The sequence below is a fragment of the Lynx rufus genome, unplaced genomic scaffold (genome assembly GCF_022079265.1).
Source record: "Lynx rufus isolate CCGP_SWC_20201006 ecotype Redwood Valley unplaced genomic scaffold, mLynRuf1.p SCAF_21, whole genome shotgun sequence".
Lineage (NCBI taxonomy): Eukaryota > Metazoa > Chordata > Mammalia > Carnivora > Felidae > Lynx > Lynx rufus.
Genome location: NW_025814836.1, coordinates 3,571,988 through 3,579,297, shown reverse-complemented (window position 1 = coordinate 3,579,297; position 7,310 = coordinate 3,571,988).

The following is a 7,310-nucleotide window of genomic DNA, read 5'->3' as shown; positions in this document are numbered from 1 at the left end:
TCCCAATGCTTCTATCAGTCAGCCCTTCCTCACCCAGGACCCACGCATGAGCCAGCCTCACCTTTCCTAGTCCTGGGCAGAGGTCTTGGGCTGCCTCCGCATACACTCAGCAGTGTTCGTAGACTAAGTCAGCATCTGTCTTCCATTTACATCCACTATTTCCTAAGTGTCTACAGATCTCATCAAGACTCATAAAATATGAAATAATCTAAAAATATCACTGAGTTATGGTTTTTTTTATGTGCGATCTTTCAAATTAATGCTACTAAAAATGCAACCTTGATGCTTGCTCTACTTTCTGAACAATTTCACTGGAAATGTCCTGGCATCTGAGCTTAAACACAAACCCTATCTATAACATGACTTTTTGAATAATTCTTACAGGTTTTTTTTTTTTCCTGTACATCATGATCATGTGCTACTTTTGCTAGTGATTTTATGACAAGTGAATTATGATAACTCATGGAATTCAGTTCCTGGTTATAAAGAACTTAGAGCTTAGTGGGCATCATGGCAGTACTGCATGGCTTGAACGTGGCCCCAGTCCTCAGAAGACATCAGAGGCTGTAGCCTGCAGCATCTTTAGAATCCAGCTGTATTGTTTCATGTATATCTATGATTCATATGAGGTTTTTCCCTATGCTGTTGGTATCTCTGAGTTCCTTGAGGAGAGTTATCAGAGGATTCTTAACTGTTTGCATGGGGACCTGGGGGCAAATCTGGACCTGGATGGAGTATTGTCTTCACCTGACATAGATGTTGGAGCCAGGCAAAGCTCCAACACCTCCTAACTTTATGTGGAGAGGACAACCTATTTGGTTTTGTTGGAATTTTAGAATTTTATAATCCTTGGGTGACATTAGTGGTTACAACATCAAGCCTGACCAGTTTTGATAGAACCTCCTCAGAATGGGAGTTTTTTCTGAGATGTGACTTGGCTGGTATGATGGTTAATTTTATGCAAGTTGACTGGGCTAAGGTGTGTCCAGATAGCTGGCAAAACATTATTTCTGGCTGTGTCTGGGAGGGTATCTCTTGAAGAGATTAACATTTGAATTGGCACACTGAGTAAAGGAAATTGCCCTCAGGAATGCAGGTGGGTATATATAATCCAATCCTTTGTGGGCCCAGATAGAACAAAAAGGCAGAGGAAGGAGAAATGTGTTCTCTGCCTAACCTGGGACATGGGTCTTCTCTTGCTCTCAGAAATTAGTGCTCCTGGTTTTTGGGCTTCAGTCTTGCCTGGAACCACATCACCAGCTTTCCTGGGCCTCCAGCTTGCGGACAGCAGACTGTGGGACTTCTTTGCCTCCATATTCACATGAGCCAATCCCTCATACTAAATCTCTTTCTCTGTGTCTATATATATCTTATTGGCTCTGTTTCTCCAGAGAACCCTGACTAATATAGATGAAGTCTCCGTAAAACACCAGGAGGGTGTTGGAAACAGAGAAGACTGTGTCTGAAGAAACTTGAATCCGAGCTGAAACCAATGTATGAAAGAAAGAAGGAAAGAAAGGAAAGTCAGTAATGAGGCTTCCTGTGGGTGCCCCAGCTGGGTGGGAGGGGTTTGGGGGAGGCTGTGGGGCCCTTTCCTCCACCTCCTGCCTGGCTGTCCCCAACCTTCCTCCAAAGAAGCAGTTTTCCGCAGACACCCTGACCCACTTTCTGTCCACTTTCATTTGGGTTTCAAGTTATTTCTGTAGTGCTAATATTTTTGGAGGGGGTAGGCAGGCCGGTATTCTAATATACTGAGCTACTTTAAAATATTGAGGCATTGCTATTTTTGTTGGTGTAAAACTGCCTTTTTCAGTGTTTACTCTGAAACATTTCATATTTAGGGTTATAAACCCCATTAGAATTTTATATCTAAAAGATGTTCACCCATTTAGAAATTGTTCTGATCACTTCTTTCTCTGTTTATAACACTTCTGGGTTCTCTTACTGGGTTTTTAATTGCCAGCTCTCAGCTTATGAGTAGGTCCAGCAGCTTTATCTCTTTTTGATTTTCCCTAGGAGAGGTTCCTAAAGGCTGCTTCTTACAGATGTGGTGGTGGTAGTGGTGGGTGAGGGGTTGGAAGGCAGAACAGAAGGTGCCACAGTATGCAAAAGGCTGGGGCCTTTGGGAAAAGGATCCCAGTGATAAGGTGGGAAGATGGGCAAGAACTGTTTCTCTGGTCAGTTTAGAGATAAGGAATACAGATAAGCAGTAACCATCTAAAGCCATATGGTATGTGTTAGGGAACAGGAACCCACGTCTTGTTTTGACATCTTTTCTGCATTTCAGAGTGAGAGCATCGTAATGTGGCATGGAAGAATGGTGTCACTGGAGAGTTTTACACTCCCTGAAGCATGTCCCACTGAGTTCTGGGGTGGAGCAAGGTCAATACAGGAGCTGGGAAGGAAAACATTTTGGTTAGTGAGGATGATAGAAATAGAGGTGAGTTGTTGTGAAGCTTTCTGAAATTCCAGTTGCTTTTTGGAAAAGACATGGACAGAGGGTCCAGGTGCAGGACCCATGGGACATCCCAAGTAGGGCCCTCCAGGGTCCACCAGTGGAGCAGAAACCATTTAATTAACTTTGGAAGGACATCTGAGCTTCACCAGCTGGTCAGAAGCTGTTATTGGGCCACTGTGTGGGCTGGCAGGCCCTGGTGTTTACAGGTTTGATGATTCCCCTTTAATTACAGTATTGAGTAGTTACTTTAAACTACAGATGCTGCACATTGCATTTCTATTCCAGCTGCCTGCTGTGACCTTGTCCTTAGTTTATACTTCCTGTTACTGACTATAGCATCATAGCATAAGTTTTATATATGCACATACACATACATACTTATATATGTATATTTATATTAACAATGATATATTAATTATATATTAGTTATTTATTTAAAAATAATTATATATTAATTATATTTATTATACATACATACACAGATGTTTAAAAGTGATTAAACCTCTTCTTGTCTGTGATAAGCTATTTCTTTTGCATGTTTTTGATCCTGGCCACACAAAATGGGACCAGCAACCAGCATCATCACTATAACCTGAGAGCTTTTAAAAAAGTAGAACCTGGGATGCCTGGGTAGCTCAGTTGGTTGAGCATCTGACCCTTGATTTTGGCTCAGATCATGATCCCAGGGTCATGGGATTGAGCTCTACATCAGGCTCTGCACTGAGCATGGAGCCTGCCAAACATTCTCTCTCCCTCCCTCTCTCTCTCTCTCTCTCTCTCTCTCTCTGCATCTGGGTGGATCAGTTGGTTAAATGTGACTTCAGCTCAAGTTGTGATCTTGCGGTTCACCAGTTGGAGCCCCACATAGAGAACTCTGCTGTCAGTGCAGAGCCTGCTTCAGATCCTCTGCCCCCCTTCTGTTGCCCCTCCCCCACTCACTTTCTCTGTCTTTCTCAAAATAAATAAATAAAGTTAAAAGAAAGATTATCTCTCTCAAAAAATATATAAATGTATAAAAAATATGTAAAAATATACATACATATATATGGTAGAGCCTCAGGCCCTGTCCACAGGCCGTTTTCTTTTTTTTTTTAATGTTTATTTATTTAAAAAGTTTTAAAAAAATATTCGTTTATTTTTGAGAGAAAGAGAGAGAGAGGGAGTGCAAGCAAGCACGAGTGGGGGAGGGGCAGAGAGAGAAGGAGACACAGAATCTGAAGCAGACTACAGGCTCTGAGCTGTCAGCATAGCACCAGAGTTGGGGCTGAAACCCATGAACTGCAAGATCATGACCTGAGCCAGAGTCAGGCACTCATCCAGCTGAGTCACCCAGGTGCCCCCAGGACCTGCATTTTCACAAATCCCCCAGGTGTTTTGTGTTCAAATAAGGACCAACACTCCTGGAGAAGAGTCAGTACTGCAGGCACTATTCTAAGGGCTTTATGGGAACAACATGCTTACTCCTCACTGCATCCTGATGAGGACTAAATGGAATCCTGAGAAGCAGTGACTCATGGGGAACATTGTATGGCCCTGTCCCCACTCTCATCTGGCTTCAGAGCATGGGGCCTTCATCCCATACTTCAGGCCTGGCCCCTTTGTGCACCAACACCTGATTCATGAAAGATCCAATAGGCCTTGAGATGCTATTTGTGGGAACTGTTCAGTTTAGTAGACTGTGAAATTACTTATACATGGACTTGTTATATTATAATTCCTACAGTATATGATGATGATGATAATGATGATGGTGATGATGATGATGATGATGATATTTACTCCAAATTTAGTTTTCTAGCTCTTTGAAGAGCAGGACTTTGTGATTTGGGCAGTGCCCTACTTTTAGAAATACTAGAAACTCTGACTAAGTCTTGTTATTATTCCTTGTCTATTTGGTAGAGAAACTATTTCTTCAAGCCCTAGATGTAGTACTCTTTCCCACAGTTTTCAGGATGGATGGCATCAAAACCAAAGGCACATTCTTTGTTTTCCTCTTTGCATTATTACATGGAAATAACCAAGGCCCATTCTAAGAGTGGGACCATAGCTTCAGAAAGAACTAAAAAAAATTGCTTTCCTCTCCTTAGACTCAAGTTCATGTATTTTCCCTTCTTCAAGGAAAATAGGAGTATCATTATTTAAAATTTTTTAATGTTTATTTTTGAGAGAGAGAGAGAGACATAGTGCGAGCAGGGGAGGGGCCAATAGAGAGGGAGATACAGACAGATTCCCAAGCAGGCACTAGGCTCTGAGCTGTCAGCACAGAGCCCAACGTGGGGCTCGAACCCACAGACCATGAGATCATGACCTGAGGTGAAGTCGGACGCTTAACCGACTGAGCCACCCAGGTGCCCCATGGGAGTATCATTTATTTATATTTGTGTCAGGGATGATTAGAGAAGTTCATTTCCCCCATTAAAGGTGTTAGATTTACATCCTATCGCTCAAGGCAATTCTCTGTATCAGATATACAAAACTTTCATTCCTGATGCTATTGGTAACACATGTCTTATTACTGGTGTAGAAAAAGGAAGGGTTGTATAAGTTTCTCAGTTCTTCAGGTTGTGGGTGTGGTTAATTTATCATTGTGAAATCAATTGTGTCCTAAACAGCATTAAAAAAAAGGAAGACATGGAACAGATAGAAAAAATCCAAGTATATCATGTATTCGTTTGCTAGGGTTGCCATAATAAAGTACCACAGAATGGGTGGCTTAACAACAGTAATTTATGATCTTATAGTTTTGGTAACTACAAGTCTGGGATCGAGGTGTTGGTAAGGTTTTCTGTAAAACTTTGCCTTTAAATATTCGTGGGTATGTGTGTTTCAGTGTTTCATATGGGTTTTGTGTTAAATATATTTCCCTATTGTGTAGGTCTAGGTAAAACATATCGGAAAAACATGGGCTTGCTGATTTGCTGGTAGATGCTGCCTTACCCTTTTCCTTCTTGGGACGGAACAGAGATTGCAGGATCTGGAAGACAGTGAAGAAAGGCATGAATGAATTATGAGATAGATTGTTCTTGCACTTTTTGTCCTCTTTCATACGACGGTTTGTTTGATTTTGGTTTTTAGTAGCATCCAGATTTTTGCTACCTTCCTGAGCTTCTAGGACTGAGGTTCCATTTCCTTGCTGGTCATCAGCATGGGACACATTTAACTCCTACAAGCTGCTTTTGGGTCCTTGCCATAGGGCCCCCTACATCTCAGCAACCCAGAACCTTTTCTCATAAATCCCCTACTCTTATTTCCCTTCTGCCAATAGCTAGAGAAAAATCTGCCTTTAAGATAGCACATGATTAGTTGAGGCCCACCTGGGCAGTCTTCCTTTTGATGAACTCAGAGTCAACTAATTATTAACCTCGATTACATGTGCACAATCCCTTTTGCCATGTGAGGTAACATAACCACACACTATTTCATCATATTTGTTGTACTGGGGATTACAGTGAGAAGTTCTGGGGCCATTTTAGTTTCCCCCACATAGGCCCAGGTCCTGCAAGGTTACCAGTAAACTTATATTTGGCCAGTAGAGATGCAAACCTTTGTGTCCGTTGGAGAAGATCATACAAAAGTCTTTAGTGTTTTTCTTTTTTTTAACTTTGCCCCATTAGGACATTTGTCTCTAACTTGGCAGACTTATTTCCATGGCTTTTTCCTTCTTTCTTCTTGACTGATACTCTAGACCTCATCCAATGAACTCTCTTTGAACCAGTTTTGCTGTCCTGCTGGAGCTGTCACTGTTGGGTAGATAAATCTTTAACACATGTCCATTCTATATTTGTATGGAGTCATGGGTTTAGCTTTTTGACAAAGACAATTCAATTTTCAGGGAGACCTGGCCTTGTAGTTTCTGAGTCTTTCTATTTTCCTTTTTTTTTTTTTCTTGTCATAAACCTCTTACTGACTGAGTTCACCCATAGCTTTTCCTTTGAATGAAAAGGTATAAAAATTCACCCCGTGCATGGCTTTCTATCATTAAAAGTTTGCATGGTGACTGGCATCTTAAAAAGGGACTTTGATGGAAAGCACTTTGCCACATGTGGGATTTTTTATAGCAGACAGTGATGGAAAAGTTGAGCAAAGGGAAAAAAACTGACACAAATCACACAACTGTGGCTTAAGCATCTTTTCCTCTGGACTAGTCTGGTGAACAGAGATGGCAGGGCTGGGCCAAGGCCTGGGCTGACTGACTGTAGACCTATCTGACTGTGGACGTCTCGGAGACAGAGCTTTCCTTACCTGCAAAGCCAGGGGAATGTCACCTGCTGCCCCACGTTGGCAGGCAGCCCATCTCAGGTCCAAAGCAGACCCTGTGAGGTAGCAGGTAAATCAATCTTGCTCTGGGATATGGTGACCCAAGAAAACCCCCCAGCCCACTCCTAGGGTGGCCTGTCACCAACTAGGCCAGAGATCCAGAGTGCCCAGGATGAGTCTGGGATTCCCATTTTCCTTTGAGACCTACCTTACTTGACCCTGCTGTGAGGGTCCACTCTGGCATGGCCCTAGTACCCCAGCTCTGCCTGACATTCAGATGGAATCTACAGTTTTGATCACGAATTCTGATGTGGTGCAGGGAGTTTCCCCATACTACTGAGCAATTCTCCGACACTAGCTGGCTGTCCTACAATTTAACCCAAATTCAGATACTATCTACCTGGGATAGCAACAGATCTCACAAGTTAAAGGCTCAGTGCCATAAGACTGCCCCCACCTCAGATGTCAATTTGTCAATTTCAAGTCCAGATTATCACCTGTGCCTCTGACTGATCCATTAAAAATCAGAGGTTCCCATGGCCCCTTCCTTAGGTTTGATTAATTTGCTAAAGTGGCTCACAGAACTTTGAGAAAC